The 20,584-nt window shown below is 47.0% G+C and overlaps 1 protein-coding gene across 1 annotated transcript in view; it reads right to left on the minus strand.

Annotated features, from left to right (window-relative positions):
• The window catches only part of LOC144180555 (adhesion G protein-coupled receptor B1-like), a 333,363-nt gene extending 313,504 nt beyond the window's left edge, over positions 1-19,859 (minus strand). The window contains exon 1 of the mRNA XM_077708885.1: positions 19,084-19,859. The gene's annotated coding sequence lies outside the window, so the exon portion shown is untranslated. The remainder of the gene's footprint in view (positions 1-19,083) is intronic.
• Between the last annotated feature and the right edge of the window lie 725 nt (positions 19,860-20,584).

Raw genomic sequence — 20,584 nt, forward strand, 5'->3', positions numbered from 1 at the left:
CGCCGACGGTCCTATGTGTTGGCGTCAGTAAATATGGCTGTTTTGGTAGGGGAAAGGCTGAAGTAGAGATACTTGCACCAAGACTAAAAATAATTGCCCAAAAAGTGGGAGACACGGATGACGTAAAGGACGGACACACACGGCGCAAACTTCCAAATAAATAATTTTATTTTGAAGTTTGTGGCTGCGCATTGTTTAAGATGCGGCTGTAAACCTATATGGAGACGTTTTCGATTTTATCTCGCGGCCGGACGCAGCTTATGTGAGAAATTACGGAAGCTGAGGCGATAGGAAGACTCGGAGATAAATGTGTCAGCACGCCCTCTCTTGCACTCACCGAAAGGAAATTGGTTTTATTCCCCGCCGCTACGCCGGGTGTTTCATCTCTGTTTATGCTTATGCATGTGCGTTCGTACCTTGTGAAGTTTACAAAGTTCACACAGTGGCACAAGAAATTTGGTTGGAAGTTTTTGCCGTGTGTGTCCGTCCTTTACTTCGTCCATGTCTCCCATTTTTTGCGCAATTATTTTTAGTTGTGGAATACCAGCTTGCCCAGAATGCTGCCCTTATTAACTGCACCAAGAATTAGTTTCACCCAGACCCTGTTGAGGCTGCCCTCGTTGAAGTGAAGGTCGTGGTGAACTGACCAGACGGTGATGCTGTGTACATATATGATGCTCGAGACATGCGGAGTGGCGCAGAGTCGCCACACAAGAGAGATGAAGGCGATTATAGAAAGCAGAGGGGCCAGGACAAAATCCTGAGGCACACTACGGTGAGGCTGAAATAAACCAGTGGGCGATCTGTAGAGGTAAATGCGGAAAGTGCGATTGTGTAGGGAGAGGCAGAGGGAATCGCGTATGCGTAAAGGCAGGTGCATGAGATGGAGTACCGCGATTAGGGCGTCGCGGCCAGGGTGATCGTATGCTTCGTGGATGTCCATTCCTAGCGCAGAACGAACATGGTGGGACCGGCCGCCAATGAATAGCCTCTCTGAAAGATGGGCCATACCATCTTCCGCACAAACGTGGGGAGGAAATCATATCTGACATTAGGTTGTAAAGATCATGCTCGTCGAGCCACCATTGAAGGCATCTGCGAAGCATTACTCGAGAACTTTCAAATGGTGGTCGTGAGTTCCATTGGTCGGAGGTTGCGGATGTCGGTGCATGGTTTGCTGGGTTTCAGAATATGAATAACCTCCGCTTGAATGAAGCCTCGCCGGGGGTATTGTATAAGTCAGCCATATCAGATTGTGCGCCTCAACATGTGCCAGTAGAAAGTATTCTCCGATATTCTAGAATGATTCATCGGTAACTCCGTCAGGGTTGTGAGCTCTGCAGAGTATAGCCAGGTCAATGGCCGTATTTAGTTCTGGAATGGTAAATGGTGGTAGTATGCCCTCAATTTTTCTTTACGATCGAAGCATACCGGCTCCCGTCGGTATTGTAAATTGAGGGCGCATGACGGCTGGGGACTATTCAAAAAGGGGGTATGAAGTGTAAGCCAGCTTATCGGCACATTGCGATGAAGTCTGGTTGGAGATCAGAAACGCCGATGCCTCCGGGTTTGGCGGTCACGATGATCGCTCCATAGAATGAAAAAAATTACACCATCTTCCCGTAGGGGAATCCTGAAGAGTATGCAAAGCGCCATGGGGTCGATTCAAGTGCCCATTAGTTTTCAGTTCGTCGTTTCTGTTAGGTTGAGGTACGTAGCTTCCGTTATATTTACAGTTTGGTTGCTATGGTAACTACCACACTTTTCACTTACCGGAACTACGAAATGGGAAATAGCGTTGAGCCCATGGCTGTTTCGCTTACTACTAAGGGTTCCCCTACGAGAAGATGGTGTAATTTTATTAGATGCGAAGTTGCTATGTCCGTCCCTTGTCGTTGTTGCGCCGTACACACCCCCACTGCGTATGCTCTGCTTGCTGAACGCCCGGTGGTGTCTTACCCTTTAATGGCTCCTGGAGCGACAGTGTTAACGGTGTCTTCCTGGGCCGGCCCGAGATGAGCCGAGGATGCGCAGTGGGGGTGTGGACGGCGCCACAACAAGGCGGGGACATAGCCCCGACCATGAGATGCTGGAGCGACAGTGTTGCCGGTGTCTTTCTGGGCCGGTGCGAGACGAGCACGCTTCCCCTTAAAGGGCTCCTGGAGCGGCTATGTTGCCGGTGTCTTTCTGGGCCGGCGGATGGATGGAAGATGGACGTTGGAGCCGAGAGCAAGAGATGCTTTGCATCTAAAAATGAAGGAAGCTTACACTTATGCAAAAGACTTGAAAGTAGCGAAGCTGTACGCAACAGTAGCGTGTTTCCTCTTTTTAGCCTAACGGCGTTGTCTAAGCCTCGCCGATTTACATGTGACCACAGTTGTGATGTTCGTCGTCCTCGATCGCACACGGTTCTGGGCCGCACAGGGCTTCGTGTCCTTCATTCGCGGTGCGCGCTTATCACTGTGGCGGCGGCCTGCTCGCCTTTCTCCTCTACGCCCCGTGCAGTGGTCCCACACACGTCTCCTTTCCCTCCTCGCCTACCTCTTCCCTGCCGCCTATCTCTCCCCGTTTTGGGCCGCAGCACCGTGCAGGGCGCTTGCGGAAGGGGTTGTGGTTTCACCTCTAGCACTCAAGGACAAAACTGGTCGCCCGGCGACGACTGCGCCAGGTAGCACAGTGTAGCTTGCGCTACAAGCACGCGGATATGAAACGGACTTGAGACTGGGGCCATAACAAAGCGCACGTGTTAAGCCAACGTTTGCTTGACCCGCGGCGTTCATGGCGGCAAGCCGCCGCAGTGAGTGAGTTCGTTATGGCGGAGCGTGCAAGTTCTAGAGCTGGGATCGCCACAAGGAGCCAATTCCGCCTCGAAGCGCTGCACCCATAGTTGAAGGAGGAGGAAGTTAGGGTTAGGGCGGCTCTCGTCAATCCAGGTCACAGTTGCGTAATGGTTAAGAGCCTGTTGTAGGGATGACAAGGGGTCTTCTTTGAACGTTGGTACTTGCGTGCGTAGCCACGGCTTTCAATTGTACAGTCAGCGGCGTAGCTGCATGCCGCGCCAAGCTTCCCCCAACCGGCGTTGCCCGACTCAGCGGAGCAGTAGTCCGACACACGGTGGTGCCCACAATACCGTTATACTAGTTCCGTATTACAAGTGTTCTTCGCTCCAACTTTTGCCACAAAATTCATCTTCACAATGACGCGCTTGCATCACCCAGTACCGTTAGGCACTATGGGTGGAAATGCTGCGGCTTTTCGTCAATCTGCGGGAAGGAACAAAGAAAACATTGCACCAAGCAACCTAGGGAAACAGCAAACAGCATAGCGGCAGAGAAACGGAGTGGTCGGCTAGCGTTGACAGAACACTTCTTTCGTATGAACTGCTGGGGGCGTTGCGCGCACGTGTCCTCCTACCAATCTACCTAGCTGCGAATGTGTGCTACTTCGTAAGCTAACGCTTGCAAACTAACTACATAAACGGTCCAGTAAGAAGAAATGAGAAAAATGCACTGGCTGCAAGTCAAGTTACAATTTTAGAGCCCTTGTTTATGTGAATCGCCCTGGCATCGTGTCGTTCCGAGTTTGTTTCTTTCTTCGTGGCGCCACCATTTCGAGCGTCGTTATAGACCAAACCCGTAATCGACTTGCGATGTCGTCAGCGTACTACGGGCTTCACCTTTTTCGGATGGATGAGGATGCTCAGTCGCATATCCTGTTCGCCTAATATCTGGAATCCTTCATTGTGCTGAAGAGCGGCACGCTTCACGACATCGAAGTTCACTTGGGCCCTTCCAAAGCACACACAAGTCCACGTTTATGTACCCGCTATGCAACGCAAAGCCCATTTCGTGCACCAGTTGCATGCCACCACGAAGGCTACGAACGCTAGGCAGAGGCCCTTATAGAGCTGCTACAACAGCGGTGACGCAAAAGCGCTGGTGGACGCGGGGACTTTTTGCGCCACCCGGCAGTCATCTGGACAACTATGTTAAACATCAGAGAAGTCTTGCAGAACAAGGAGCACTCCATGATCCACACTGTTCCACATCCGTTCTCCAAAAAACGCCAAACACCGTGCGGAATGCAGTGTGTTTCTGCCATCGAGCTGTCTCCGTGGGGGATTAGTGGCCAGTACCTTGTCATGTCGCACTTCCAATCTTAATTTAAAGTGTATCTGAATTTACTCTTCCTTGAATGCCCTTTATATGCAACTACTGCGACGAGGCCTGCTGCAATCTTTGTTCAGGAACTCCATAGTACGCTATACGGGCCCCACATGAACCTTCTTCAGGAGGCGTGTGGAACGTTGGCGAAGCTGTGTGCCATCCCAACCAGTAGCAGTGGCAAGGCCGTGTGTGTGGTGTATGAGTGCCTCTGTAACGACGACTCGCTTCCCCATTGTTTGGTCTTGGTCTTGTTAATAGTGGTAGTACAGAAAGATACGCTATGAATGCTTGCTGCACTCGCTACAGGGGCCGGCAGAACCGACGGGAGTTCTCCTGTGAGGCTTGTAAATGTAGCGACACTGAACTAGTTAAGTATCATCATACGCTCATTACAGTCAACTTAGTACAATTCGGCCTTTTTGAAAACATCAATACGCGCTTTAAAGCATCAGTGCGGCTTCGAGAACTAAGACTAACCGGAGCTTGATTGTGCCTGATCGCGATTAAAACTGCCTCTGTAACAGCTCCAAACTCGTATTACGTTGTATCGCAATTTTTCCATCGCGGAAAGTAGCCGTTAGACTGTCCTGAGCATATTTCGCTGAGGAGCGGGCAGGATTCCACCCGCGGAGAGCAGTTTTCACACGGAGGCGAGAAAAGAGAACACCCGGTTGGCGAGCATGCGGCACCCGCTGCAATACCTTGCATATAGCCTAAGTATTTCAGTGCTTAAAACTTCAGTGCTTAAAATCCCCCGATGTTTTTTTATGTTGCTATGCACTGAGATGAGGCGAAACATCAGGGATAGGCCTGTCACCGTCGAACGTTACGCTGGCGTCAGTCGACGTGCTTTCCAGCGGTTTTACGCAACAGCATGACAGACAGCTTGGGTCTAAGCAGGCTTTCACTCAGGCCTAATCTTTTCTTTTCCCGTGTGGGGCTGCGGTCCCAAGTGCCCGCCGTGACGTTGCAACGAGACATCGGATTAGCCAAGAGCTTAGTTTTCGTTGGGAAGTAGCCCTTTTTTCTCTGATTTTGTGACTGCGAGTTAAAAAGACTTTGTGTCGCGACAGCATTGAGTTCCGTCTCTTGCTTCTTTTTTTGGCAAGTCGCTTCTACCTGGATAGTTGTTGCAAATATTTCGGCAAGATACAGAGGAGCATGGGGTGGTTGGGGGTGGCAAGACTGGATACTTCGGGTTTTTTCTGGCTAGGGGAAGCAAAAACACAAGTCTCAAGAACTGAATCTCGAGGGAAAATGATATTGCCCAAAACCGTCCTGCAAGGGAGGAACGCTGGTATGACCTTCACGCGTTGGGCCTGCCTCCCTGCTTCGCAACAAAACTGGGAGCGGTTATTACAAGGGCAAGATCGCAGCCGGTACATCGACGCTACAGAAAGAAAAGAAGAAAATTTTGATCGCGTAAGTCATAGAAACAAAAAAAAAGGCAATCTGTTGTGAGGTTCTTTTTGAGGAAGTCTTCGGATTTCTCCTCATGCTTTCGCCTTTAGTGGCAAACGAAGGGATTTAGATACTTTAAAATGAAGAAAGCAAACTTGAAGCCTCCCCCAACATTGCGAGGGCTTCGTCTTGTGTAATTTCGTTAAAGGCCGCAAGAAAGCTGGACGTTGGGTTAGTGCTGTTAAACAGATCTCGAAATTTTGGCCTGAAGTAGCTCACGAGCAGAAAGGGGCAACAAACGTTACTGCGCTTCGATTTGCTAGGTGTTTATGTCAGGATGGAGCTTTTGTTATTTCCGTAATCGTTTCAGCTTCTAAAATGACGGCAGCGTTAAGAATATTATTGCAGCGAGGTTTTCTGATCAAGTAAATCATTGTCCCAGTGAGCTGCCACATGAAATGACCAGAACGTTTTCAACCAACATTCAACATATATAATCCGACCCCACAAATCACACGCGACTATCATTTTTCAGGCGTACTTGTTCCCGAAAAAGATAGCCGTTCACCTAATAGTAGAAATATAAGCGTCTTGAAAGTCTACAAAAAAGACTTCAATTCAGACATTGTCGAAAATAAAACGGACGATTTTGCAATGACGGCGAGTGTGCTGCGAAACCCCCTGCCGCGTCGGGCGGAAAACTTGATTTGCAACGGACAAAATCAAATCTGCTTAGAATCCATGCCGCATCCGGAAATTATTTTGTACTAGCTTTTGAATGCGTTGTTCTTCTCGGGATTTCTACTGTAGAACAATGGCTGTGAAAATTTTACGCGTTACCGCCTTCTTTTGGTTAATCTACAAACATTTCCTTCGTTCAAACTTAAACCGTGCTTTCATGTTATGTACCGCCCCTACTCCTCCTCTCTTTCTCTGGCTAAATGCTAAATTATCACGCGCCAGAGTGCTCTTCATTTTATATTTCGCGCAGCGGAAGGAACGAGCACTAACGGGCTTTTTACCTCCCAAGTCAAATACAGTTATCACATTACTGTGCATAACAACTTCATATTGTTTGGTACAACTGCACACAACTACCCTTGAAAACTTGGCCCCCCCTAAGGCATTACGCAGCGATTAGACAGTAATAATACCACATTCACTTTGCCAGGATGCGAATACTTGGGTGGCCTCATTATTTTCTCTCAAGCCTTACGTTTATATAGCAGCGAAACGAGAGGATGGGACATCCCTAATGGCATAACTGGGACTATCAGTGGCTTTTTTTTTGCAATGGCAAATTCTACCATGTACTATTATGAGCAATATGAAAGGGAACACAGGAACGCGTGGCAAACAGCCTCGAAACAGACTCGGAGCGATACGCGGATGGCGCTGTGAAAAACAAAGGTGGAAAGGAGGGCGCTCTTTCACTAACTGTTGGCACCCCCACCACGCTGGCATTTCTACAAAGCAGCAGCTTACGTCGTTTCGCCGATAATGTGGTATCGTCCGACAGCCGATAAGACGCACAGCGGGATGGGGAGCAGCTGTTAGAATAGCGTCCCCCTTTCCACTTTCCTTCCGACGGCGGCCGCTGCGTATCACTGATAGCTGGGTCTGAGGGTGTTTTTTACGGGTTCCTGTGTTCCCTTTCATATTGCTCATAATAGTACAGCGGTACAGCTATAGACTTTGTTCTCACTTAGGCGAAAGAAACTGACTAGAATTGAATTGGATCATGTGAACTCAGCCTAAAACTAACCGGTACATTGAGAAATTCACGGGCGTGAACTCTCCTTCAATATTTCCATGTCGGGAGGTCTCGCGCCTGTAAATCATCTCCTCATCGATGGCGCAGCGTTCCCTGGACTTGTTGTGTTCACCCCCACCTTATATGCCGATCCACGTGCGGGTTAATAGCGGAGCTATCATAGGCTATATTCACACCAAAATGAGTACTTCAGCGAAAGTCGTGTCGACCAATTGGGCGGTGAAGTCAAGTTTCTGATGAAGGCTTTGTAGCTCGCAATCGAATGTACGTATCTTGAAGAAAATATACTGAAATTGGGCGCTGGCACGACTCTCTCGTAAACACCAAGTTTCGTTTATTTATTTGTGATACCCTCGGGGCAAAAGGCATTACAGAGGGGGTGGAGCGCGAGCAAAAACAAAACAAAACAAGAAAAACAAACAAACATAAAACAAAAAAACAGCACAAAGAAGTTGAGATAATCAAAAATTGCAACTGAGATTCATGAAAAACAAACATTAGAGGAACTCCTGATTATTCAATGTTAGCTATAACATTTCGAAACTGGTGGACGTCATTAGTGGGTTCAGTGTCAAAAAAAGGCGATTTCAGTCCATTTACTTGTGTTGAGAAGTCACTTCGCAGTGAAATTGCCATGCTTACAGAATTCCTCGAAGCAGTCCTTACATGCTAGTCCCCTGAGCTAAATGTTAGATGGAATGGCCCGTAACCTGTTATTTATCGAAACTATTACAAAACAAAGCATGTGACAACTAGCCTCTATGAAGACCCTATAATTATGCAAATTCTGTTTACACTTCAAGTAGTTCCCGTGAAGTTGTGAATATTATCATATTCCTGTCTGCTGTCAATACATGAGGTGTTAGGTGTTACGGGAGGGAAATGGCGATGGCCATGTTTTCCCACTAGAATATAACTCCAATACATCTATGTTTCATTTAGCTACTGAGAAGCATGCTTAATCTCAAATTGCAAACAAACCTCTTTTGTTACGTGCCCTCCTGAGACTACGCCCCGGTCAACAGGGCACATAAAGTTCCGCTGGTCATCCGCCTATACAGCGTGGAATGACACTGAACTTTCACAGTTGTAGCCGTTTGTAAAACGTTTTATCACCGTAAAAAGTATTCGTTCGAATTTCCAAGTTCTTTAAACTAGTTTCGACACCGGACTCAAAGTTCGCCATTTATGAAAGACGTTGGCGAGTCAACGTACTTTCCCTTCGCTGTAGGCTGCTGCCTCAATTACGTCGCAGAGCCGTTGGCGGGTCATACTACGGCGGATGAAGCGGATAAGAGGAAATGTGGGCCTTTAAGTAAGAATTTCTGAGTAAAACTAGCAGCGTTTCGAATCGAACAAAACTGTTATGACGTTTGAGCTGGTTATTCTTTGGTATGAAGATAGGTTCTGTGTTGTCTTCATCATCACCTCTTTACACCACCCCTTCCCCCTGCTGTAAAGGTTCAAGTTCAAATAATAAAAAGCTCATAGGATCAATGGCTTCGTCTATAAAACTTTGCAAAGCTAAAGGATGAAATCTTATTTAGCTTTCTATTTTTCGACATAACCTATTTCAAGAGGAGCTTCAAACTTAAAGAAATGATTGTAATTACCAAAAATTTTACCTGGAAATCCGCCATTTAAGGATTAGGTTCCTCGTTACAAGCCATGCTTTCAGTGCGGTAGTGTCTGAGCGCCGACGTAGAAAAAAAGGCAACATTCGTTTCTCGTTCCTGTCATTCGTCTTTACACTGTAGCCTCTATCTTTAAGATTTTTATTTGAAACTCAAGGGCTTCACTCAAAACAAGAAATGCTTCAGTAGAAAAAAAAAACCCATATTTGTCACGGGGCATATCAAGGCATGACTTCTGCTGGAAGCTGGTAAGCGCTATTAAGGGCAACACCCTCACAGTACTACCCAGCAAAACAAATAAACTAGAGGCGGTCTTGGATGTACACCTTTTACAGAGGGCTAAACGTCACATCTGCACAAAATAAAAGTTCAATGCCCCCCAAGTTTGACCCGTTGCCCCACGACAACAAAGGACGTCACAGCTTAAGCCAGCGTTCGCTTCGTCGTGCCTCCGTTGAATGGAGCCTGCCCGTGGATGAAAACACGCTGAGCTAAAGGGATCATAATGCTGCCTGGAGCTGGCAGGGTTAACAGACCCGCAGCCTCAATGAACTGCTCCATCCTGAAATAGCCCCGGCGCATTACATGTTGCTAGGACAACGGCGATCCTTTTTGTCGGCCTGAAAAAGCGTCACGCCTGGGGTGACTGTCTTTCCATTGTGCTCGTTAATTGGTTAAAGAATAAATGACGCGCACGAGCCGTGCTTGTGTGGGGCTTTGGTGTTTGTTTCGTCAAATCTCTGCAAGCGTCCTGCCCTGCAGCCATTTCTGCCCAGATGCGTACCACGAACAAGGTATTCGCCTAGGGCGGTTACGTCGGCCATTGTAATTTTCACTGTTTATGAAGCGACGTGAACTGATATAGGCAGCCACAGCACGAGTAGGAAATCCTTGTAACGCTCTATCTTGGTGGCTTTGGTCCATATTGATGTTTTACTTTTAAAATAAAGGCTGCTTTTAACTTCGTTTACAAGTGCACGTTGGGGGTGAATGAATGATTTTGGGAGAGGCAACGCAGGCCTTTCCGTCGCCGCCCCCTCCACCATCTTCAACTATGTTTTTATTGCTAACACAAATAATCGCACGCTTGTGCAACTTTGAAGATGAAGGTTGCGTCTTTCCTTTGCTCTCAAAACTTTACTTGGTGTGTGTTGCTTCGAATACCACATTTTTGCGCTTGATCTGATGCAAATAAAAGAAATATAGAAAACAGCACATGCTGCGGTTGCAACGAATGAATGCTACAAACAATCTGTAAATGGTTTCCCCCGTAACGGAGAAACTACTGCGAAGACAACCAAGCCTCATGGGGAAGACGAGAATCAAGTGGTTCCCGGCACACGCAGGTACGGTGTCGGCACGTGCTGAGAACCACAATGAAACCGCACACGCTCGTGCGCGCGAACTCACTAACCGCGGCGAGCAAAGTGGCGGAGAGCACTTGTGGCACAGCACACGAGACCGAATGACTACCTACAAAGAAATTACTCAGGCCTATCGACTTTCCAGACGCAAGCTCCCACCCCCCTGCAAAGGATTGAACAGGGAGCAGGCGGTCATCTATAGGCAACTCCAAACAAAGATGGTCCCGAGCCCCTACCTAAAGCACAAGATGTACCCGGAGACATAACCTGATGCCACCTGTCGGGTGTGTCGCAAAGCTCCAGCAAGACTCGAGCACATCGTCTGGGATTGCCTCGCATACCCGGACGAATCAAACACAAGAACGATGCCACCTGCCTTCGAGGAGGCGGTGCGGACTGAAGACCAAAATCTTCAACTACAGGCTGTCCAGCGAGTCATCGTGGCGCTGGCCAGGCAGGAGGACCCTGGCGACCCGGTGACGGGGAGCGGAGGACCCCTAGCCGGGTTGGCTACATCTGCGGTGACAACTCCGGCCAAGTCATGAAGACCTAGCAATAGGACTTCATTCGCAGGCCCCAAAGAAGTTTTTCCAATCCAATCCAATTCTCTCGTTTCTGTCGAGCAGCGGGTTTTCGTTCGCTATGGATTCTGAAATTTAGACTTTGAGTCACAACATACCCATCGCGCACTCTCATAAAGACGTACTCATAAGGACGCGCGCGCACGAGCCCAAAGAACGCAAGTGGGACTCATGACCATTTCTCGAATCGAAGCTTTAGTGACCTCACTGATGCCGTTGTACGTCGATATGCCTTGCAGGGAAGCCAACTTTCCTTGACGATGATAATTATGACCATCGGTAAACAAGAAAACACTTCATGTGACAGAATCGAACCTGGGTCTCTCGTGCTATGATGCCGGCGTCTATACGATTGCTCAATTTCGACATGGTCGAATCTAACGCAAAGCAGCAGGTTCCAATTCGCGCCGTCCACCCCAAACGCAAACGTTAGGCCTACGGAGGGAACACCCTATAGTTGCTGTGGGTATTCCAGAAAAGTGGTGTGTACCTGAAGAATAGAACATACTCGCAGTGTGGGATTAGCCAACCAAAGATTCCATCACGAGAAAGCTCCGCCTTTAAACATCGTCGTCGTCAGATGGAGGGGTGCATGACAGTGATGTCACCTGAAGTTTGGCAGTTAATTTAGAAAGCAATAGTGCAATGAATATACACAGTTATGGTTTGTTAGAAATGATGTCGCAAAGTCGAAAATTTGTGGAGACGCTCATAAGGTAAGTCCAAATTCTATGTATTACGCATGTTGCAACTAAACATCCCATTGACGCCAAAATTGCTTAGTTGTTTGTTTATATACGTAGGGGTACTTCAAAGCCTTCTGTACAAGCACCATAGCACGCATTCCTAATATCTGTGAATAAACAAGTCCTACAGTGAAATCTGACGTTACACGATCAGATCTCACCGAGAGAGGGAATGTACTTGATTATATGCGAGGAGACAAATGGTCAGTTTCCTCAGTTAACGACCGGTTGGAGCTGCTTTTTCTGGCCACCAGTATCCCCGTTTTCTAGCTGCCGTTCTCATTCCTGTTTCTTTGCCGACTTTGCACTGTCAGCACACCAGGTATAAGCGGTATAAGCGGACGCGTATAAGCGGTGGCGGGATTCCCAGGACGCGTCGGGAGGGCGCGCAACCAGAGCGTCGGCAGAGGCAGGGGGCGAACTGCGCTTCTACTTGGCGACTCCATAGCAACGCCGGCAGCGGTGCGAAGGCGGTGTCACCGAAGCCAGCGCTCTGTCCCTTTGTGCTCTCTTGTCGCTCGCTCAATTGACAGCTCACCGGAGAAGAATTTTGCGGATAAAATCAACCTATCGTTCACGCAATAATATAGAGAACTGCGAGAAATCAGGTCGGTTTTTACTATTGCAGTGCAGACGGTGCGACGTTGAATGAAGGGTGTAAGCGTTTTAGCCTACTGGCATGACGGTGTCCTGTGGTGTCATTACTCTAGGCTAAACTTTCAAGGTCATTGGCCGGCACGTTAAATGGTCACAAGGCTGCTGCAAATCCGCCGTGACAACTCCAGAAGCCTTGGTTGACTATACCTAACGTTTATATGGCCTGTAGGGAGGTCCACCAGCCGTATTCCTTTAACTTTGTCGTTGCAATCATCTGCTCTCCAAATGATGTGCGTTATTCATATGGATCAGTGCTTTTGAGAGGCGCATACGTACCGGAAAGGTATGAGAATGGACGTGCCTATAATAAGTTGCTCTCACCTTTTGACGAGGGACCCAGCGCTGGATTCATATCTTCGCTTTAGTGTTTTTTTCCTCATGCATGCATACAGTTATAATCAAGAGCCTCTTTTGAAATTGTAAGTTAAACATAACTGTCAGTTTTAAATAACCGCAGGATAATTAGAGCTTACTTTATTGCGGAAGTTTAGAATTCGGAGACCTAAAATTGCTATAATACGCTTATGTAGACTCGTTTTGCGAGCTGCGTTTTTTGACGAGTGTTAAAAACAACACCCCGAAGCTCAAGCTTTCACAGACCAACGTGACGTTCAAAATTTGGACACCTGTACGTAAGCACAGAAACTTCGAAAAATATACAAATCAGTTGAGAAACAATGACTTTAGGATGTTTGTTGGATTGGCTTCGGGTTAAACAGAAAGATGGACCATAAAAAACACGAACACGTGTTTACCTCAACCGCAGCCCTTCAAATAATGAACTACCAACTAGCCCGGCACCAAGCGTGAAATAAGCACTTAATGGGTCTATGAAGACAAAATACGACTTTGGTTAACTTGAAAGAGGTGGGCTTCAGTACCTCACTCAGCTTCATTCCGGCCATGAAAAATGTTTTTTTAACCAATAAAAACGCAAGAAATACTTAAGAACTTTCAAATTTCGCGCCACAGTGACGTGTTATCGGCACGAGTGACGTCGTGTGGGCCATCACTAAAAACATAATTTTCAGTGTCTTAACTGCAGGTTAGCATTCAAGTGATTCGATCAAACGTAACTAGTCCCCCACTACAATCGTCCAGTCACGTGTCCTTGCGATTGATCCGTTCAGCCGCCGTCAATCGCCCAAACAAGATTCTGTGACGTCATAGAAAAGTTGCCGGAAACTGGCTAGCGAGTCGCCACTCCTCCACGCGTTTTCTTTAATATCTCCTTTCTTTTCCCGAAGTTTGCGATGAAATCGGTATCATTGTTATCACGACAGAGCAGTCTTTCTAATGAGCCAAACTTGTATTTTGTCTTCATGGCCCCTTTAAGGCTTAGTTACCAATCGCGTGTTCTGAAACTTAGTAAGCAGGTACAGTGATTTATTTTTATCTGGATGTGTTTTTGAGGCGAAAGACCTATTTGCCTACTCCGACGGCTTTCTGGTGAACTCCTTCCCTCGACGGAGCTTTATTTAAAAAGCGGTATTCTTGGTGCGCCATTGTAAATGTGTTCTTTATTTTGCGGTTTACAAGTCGCTTGCGGTGAGTTTGATATGCAGTCGAGGGAGGGGTGACGCGGGTATGCGATGGCCAGATGTTAGGCATAGCGTCATGACTTCAGAAATAATGGCGTCCACCGGTGCCCCTAGGACCATGCACTGTGTGTTGGACGTCGCTGGCCACGTACTATTTATCGACTACAGGGTTTCTTTGTTTTAAGCGCAAACGGGCTACGTCAGGCATCATGCTGTACCTCGAGGTCTCGCGCGTTCACCGTTACACATTAAAAATATTGCTAACTGTACCAGCATGCGTCAAGCTACGTGAACGGTTGACATTGTGAAACCAACGGGGTTAGCGTTAGGCTTTAGCTCCGGCGCATATATGAGTGTCCCCGCTGATATATTAGAAAACGTATTCCCATAGATGAAAACATACTTGCAATGCTATTTGCGAAAACATACCCGCAAGTAGCAATTTATGCTGTTGAGGCGCGCTTTCCTACAAGTCGTGCCTAATGCAGTCCATGCTGGGCGAGGTAAGAAGCAATCAATATTTCAATCAGCCAGTTTCTTCGAGCGCAAGCTCCCTTTGAGTGATAACTGAATCGGGTTAAATGCGCAAGGTTGCACTCGGAGGAACTCAGGGAACACGTACCTATTTTGCACACTCACGGCTGTCACTCCACTGTTTGTGGCATGTCAAGATCTGTTGACTGGCCGCAAACCATACTGAGCTGCCTGCGGCAGCAAAACGGCCAGAACGGAGGCCCTCGCTATGGATGTAGTTCATTATATTCAAGAATTTCGTCGATCATTGCATGAACACCGAAAGAAATACTAACAGCGCGAAGGCCAAGCAGCGTGCAACTTTTTTTCTCTCAACACTTCACAAGTATCAAAATAGGCTGACCACAGTGAAGTTACGGTTTATCTGTGCTGAGCATTAAGAAGATCGCTGCTCTAAAGCACAGAAGCAGTTCGGAACCTTTTCGTTCTAAATGTGAAAGAATTATTTATTTTCATGTGTCAAAGCCCAGCGTTTCCCACCCCTGAAATGGCCAAAAGATCTCACTTAACAATGCGATGGCTCAAATAAATATTGCATTCAATGAGTGCTGAGATTTACGCCATTTTCTTAGCAGTGCTCCCGTAAAAAAATCAATTTATACAATAACACAATTCCGTAAATTGTGTGTGGTAATGTTTGAACCATAGGCTCCCTTAAAGTGATACGGGCATGCACATTCTACAACGCTAATGTTGCGTAACACCTGTTGACTCAACATGCACGCAGTGAATTTGTCATGGCCTTCGCCCTAAAAAAAGTGTCGAATTGAAGAGATGTATTGATTCATAATTACGTTATTTTAGCAGGGTAATTATGGGAGTAGTACTTAGGTCACAGAAAGGGACGTTCAAGTCAGTGCCGTCTTTGCTTGGCGATGCGAACTGTGGTACGAGCCAAGTCAGAGCAATACAAGCAAGACTGGATAGAATCAAAAGAAAATAGATAACTATCTATGTAAGTATTTACCTTCAACATAAAAAGTTTCGTGAGGGACACATACTTAGGCTTATGTAGGCATTTTGCGCACCACAATTACAAAATGACCGACGTTGCTTTTCGAATAATGTATTACTATTTCCTCGGCTCTGCCAACGCGGGTATGCGCCGAATCACAGTAACCGCCACAAGAAAAAAGATGCAGTGGAAAAAAGATGATCATATTACCAAAGGACACGTTAAGAACTTGAAATCAAATCATTTTTAATCGCTTTATGATAAGGAGTGCTAAGGCTCGTCGTAATTTTAGTGTCTAGACTGTATGATGGTTGCCTACCCCATCGTTCATTTAAGGAAGTGGAAATTGGAGACATCGAGGATCCAAAATACCTGTGCTACAAGCTAAGCTAGGAGACTTATGTTAGTTTTAACTCAAGTACCTTTGCACCTAAAAGTACCTACATCATCATAAGTTACCCTTTGATCAAGTCAATATCAAGATGTCATTGTAAAGTAGCCGAGTGGTTTGTTTCTTTGACCATAACTCATTCTCTCTACTCGATTCAAATTAAACGAATCCTCCACCTTTTTTATGCTGTTGCTCACCCCTACAGAATCTTTAGTACCAACAATACAAGCTCGCAGGAGTCAAGCCTCTATGTCTTTTTCTCGAGTTTAGCTGCTGTTACGCGCTTACACGAGCCACAGAGGGACAGCAAAACACCAGACGCAACAATGGAACGCCAGAAAAGTATTTTAGCAGTTTCTTTTAGATTCCTTACTACTTTCCAACTGCTAAAAACAAGTTTCCGTAAAAACAGAACGCATCAGGTTGCATGAAATTTAAAAATATTTAAATTTCACCTAAAATTTATAAATGCCTTTGGGATGCAAGTTCGGGGTTTCAATTTTTCCGCGCGCGCGAAGCTGCTGTTCTTAAGCTTCTGGATATACAGGCGCCGTCAGGAGTAACTGGAACACGGCAGCTGGGGCCGAACCGCTTAGGAGCGCCGTGTAGCTGCCCCGCGTAAACAAAATGAGCAGAACACGCATGCGCACCTGCCCGTGGTAAAAACCCATCTACACCCCTCAACTCACTTCTTTTAATGTGGCCAAAAGCATTCTTTGCAGCATCTTGATCTCAGTGATGGCGCTGACAGCAGAGACACATCGGGCAGCGGCTCCCACACTTCCAGCTCACGCCAGCTGCTGGAGAAGTGGGGCCACAAGAGGAATCTAAAGTGATAATTTTTTTTAAATATTTTTTGGTGTGGCTGCTATCAGCGCCAACGCCGTGACCAGTAGGCTGCGAACAATGCTCTTGGCCATGTTAAAAGAAGGGGGTTTGTAGGTATAGATAGGTTACCACAGTCAGTAGGCGCGCATGCGTGTTCTGCTCCTTTCGTTTCCGCCGGTGCAGCTATTCGGCGCTCCTATGCGGTTCAGTCACAGCTCCCGTGTTCCATTTACTTCTGATGGCACCTGTAGATATTAGCTTAGTTTGGAGAACAGGCATCGGCATCGCGTCCGGGCAATTATCGGTAGTAGGGTATTAACAGCACAACCGTTATCATTCGATTCTGACGCAGAAACATTTGTGGATGCATGAATGGACATGCTGCCAATTCTTTCCGTCACAACAAAGTTACTGGCATTTCTATAAACCGTGGCACCATCCAGCTGAAAGCTTGGAGAATAAGGAACGCCCGACTTCGTTGTAGCGCGCAGTTGAGCGACTCGCACGGTTAAGCGTGCTACGCAGGCCTCAGCGGAAAGACGGTTTTAAAAATACTTCAAACTCGGATAGCTGTGCTGAACATTACTCTCATAGGCGACTACACCTATGCTTTGTACAAGAACAAGCTACGCCCGGTTGCACGGAGATTCTCTAATTCTTTTCATTCATTGTTTCCGACGTCAACAAAATACATTTGTTCGTGTCTTTGAGCAATGCTTTTTATTCGGCAGTTTTATAAACTCTGTAATTCTATCAAGGTGTTTTTTTTCTTGTGTGTTGCTGATGTCCCGTTTAATTTGCTTCGTGCCTAATATATTGCTGATTTCGCGCTCAATGCAAACTGTTGCAGACGGGCATACGTACCATTTTATATTTTTGTGGTATTTATTAGCTGCATTGTGGTCCCACCCAATTGTAGCCCTAAGGAGAGGTCTCGCTCAGACACCAGCCCCTTGAACCGTGGTTTCCTTTTTGTGAATTACCGGAAACAGTGCAAAAGTCATCAAATAAATGTAAACAGAAAATAACCACATAAATAAATTGGTCAATCTTATACCCCACAGTTGCCGTTGAGCTTTAGCAGCCTTCGGAACGTAACTTGTAATTTAGAAGCCGTAGTTTCACTGCGATAACAGTTATGTACATGCCGCATTAAAAGAGCAAAAGTCGCTGAGAAAACGTTGATGTATACCTTTAAACTTTTAATTACGACTTCCGAACATGTGCTTGGAATGCCAAAATCAATTTTTAATTATAAATTCTTTCCTTGGGCAGGAAAATGTTTTTCCTAGTGCACTCTAAATATCCTAAAACGCAACCTGGAATTGTGGTGATCAAAGAAATATTTTGTTGTTACGAACTAATACAAAAACAGAGTATTAAAAGGGAGGGGAGGCATATACATGTTCATCTTATACTGAATTATGGAGATGTTTCTCGCACTTAACTTTTCAGGGCACACGCCGCGTCTGTACGGCTCGTTTTCCTTCCTGCAATTTGAGTTATGCCGATGTTCGTTTCTAGCGGTAAGTATAAAAGGGATCTTTACGTCCACAGCCTAAATATACTCTACTCAAAAAGCTCCACTGTCACGCCACCAAATGCGAACAGTGCACGTGGATGGCTTACGAACACATCTAATGATGCGGTCAAGGTTACGCGTGTCCTATCGAGACGATTAAGCATAAAATTCAGCAACGATACTGAGGATCTGGGGAAGTAGTGCGGAGAAGTATTTTTGAGAGGATAGTTTTCCGCATGAGCTGCCTGCACCGATCCGCATGTTCATAGTTAAGGGGGATATCTGCAGTAAAACCATTGTCAGTGAAAAAAATGTTTTCCGCTTCGATTTAGGCCTCGGGGGATTGCGATGTCGCTATGATGACGGAGAATTCTCGAGCCCTAAATGATAGTAGCAGTTTCTACCGTTCAGTCAAAAAAAATTGTATAACCCATTCTCAGTTGATATTCACACCATACTGCCTTCAAACCTTCGGTAGCATTAACAGAACAGTTCACTTTTTGTTGTTTCGAAGCAACATTTACACATTTAAACCACATTAGTTTATAAATGTTTGTAATCGCACCTCAGTCTATGTAAGCGATTAACAATCGGTCGATTTCGTCAGCCTTCTCGAGGAGTGAGAAGGCGTTGACTAGTGGCCTCACAAAGTGCGGGTGCAATATGGGTGTGGTCAGTAATTGTGTCCATCAGTTTGATTCCTACCAGCTCGTTTTATGTCACGCGAGAAGCAAAGTAGGGAGGGCTGCATCAGCCCCCTGCGATGAGAGAACATGGCGTTGTGACAGGACGTCCTGTCCATTTCCCGCGCCCCGTCATCTTCGATAAGGCGACTGACACTCACGATTAGGGGGCCGGAAAAGTGGCACAGAAAGCCGCGAAGAATGAATGGGTCGGGCGGTACCGACGAAGCTTTGGGATGAGGCAAGGGAGGGCTGTGTTTCGTTCCACTTAACGCAATAAATTTTTGCGGCAGTCGGTAAACTCACCGGTTCGTTGCGCTGTCAGGCCGAAGTCGGCGCTGCTGAATCCCGAAGGGGGAAAAAGTTGCCGGGCGTGGACGGGACGCCCGTCCCTAATTGGCAGTAATCTTCTCTCCTTTACAAGCAGCCGTGACCGCGGACAGATGCAATCCCCCGCGTCCACTTCAACCGGGCTGCTCCCTTTTTCTGTCGGGCTGGCCCTTTGCAACGACGAAAGTCAGCGGCGACCGCAGACTTACTTGTGTCACAGCACTAAAACAGAGAGTGGCGCGCCGAGCTAGACACAGCACTTTTCAGGGCGTTCCACGGAAAACTCGGCGATACGAGTCAAACTTCCAAAAAAACAGTCCAACGTGTTCAAAAGTTTAAGGAATCGTATTCGCGTTTACGGTTCAATTTCATCCAAAGGTGAACAACCACTTAAAAATTTAGTCACTACAAATGCGGAGGAAATCGCCTGTCGTCAGTGAAGATTAAAAGATGCTGTCGAGTGAGCGAGGCAATGCCGGCACGAAAGGGCCGGTGGCCCAATTGCCAGTCTTGACACCTACACACCTCCTTATCGGCCTCGTGTCATCCTCTGCGAGGAACGATAATCTCCCCCTGATCACTCAGCCGCCGATAACGAGGTGGAGACAGCAGCAGAGACGCGTCCCCCACTCCTGAAGCTGCTCTTCCTGCTCCCGAGCGAGATAGGTCCGAGACGATGCGACGCGAGGGGTCGAGGAGGAGCGTGGCTCTTCTCTTTGCCGCGGCGACGTCGTCGTCGTACGTCCACACAGCAGAGAGGCGCAGGCCAGACTGCGGGTCCGAGCTGCTCTGAGCCGGAGAGAGTGGCAGCGCCAGCGCCAGCCGCGCGAGAGAGCTTGTGCGCATGATCCCAAATACCGCGCAGCCTCCTCCATACCCGTCTCTCCTCCGAGCACGCGGGTCGGGGTTAGCATCTTCCCTCCTTCCCTCCGCCTTGTGTTCCCCGCGTACTTTTTTTCCCTCTTGTTCCTCATCGTTGAGCGTGCACTGCGCGCTGTAGGGAGCGTCCTTTTCTCGGAACCACCGGTGCTTCAATATTCGTCAAGACGCCGCTAGGCTGTACTTATGCAAGACGGGGAAGATGAAATAGCCGCTCTCTGCAGCACTATGTGAAACAACTAATGCAAATCCGGCACGTGTACTGCGCTATTTTCGCCCTGTTTTTTCTCGTGATTTCTGGAAACCGGCTCGCTAGCCCGTCCTTTTTTGTTGAATAAAAATGCGATGTGAGAACAGGGTGGAATTATTGCAGTGAGCCTCTTTTTGCAGTACCCAGCCGTTTTCTTGTTCCAGAAAGAAAAGAAAAGCTAATTAGAGCGTTTGGGTTATCGCTTGTACGGGTGCGTGCCGACGCAATAAAACAAGATGAAAGAACTTGGTCGGTGTTACAAATTGTGTTTTCTCGGAAAGAAACAATCATATTACAAACGGAGAAAGTAAGAAAAAAATTACTGTATAAACTGCAAAAAGACCTTTG

The sequence above is a fragment of the Haemaphysalis longicornis genome, unplaced genomic scaffold (assembly GCF_048455015.1).
Source record: "Haemaphysalis longicornis isolate Haplotype H1 unplaced genomic scaffold, Haemaphysalis longicornis Haplotype H1 scaffold_4, whole genome shotgun sequence".
In the NCBI taxonomy this organism is placed as follows: Eukaryota; Metazoa; Arthropoda; class Arachnida; order Ixodida; family Ixodidae; genus Haemaphysalis; species Haemaphysalis longicornis.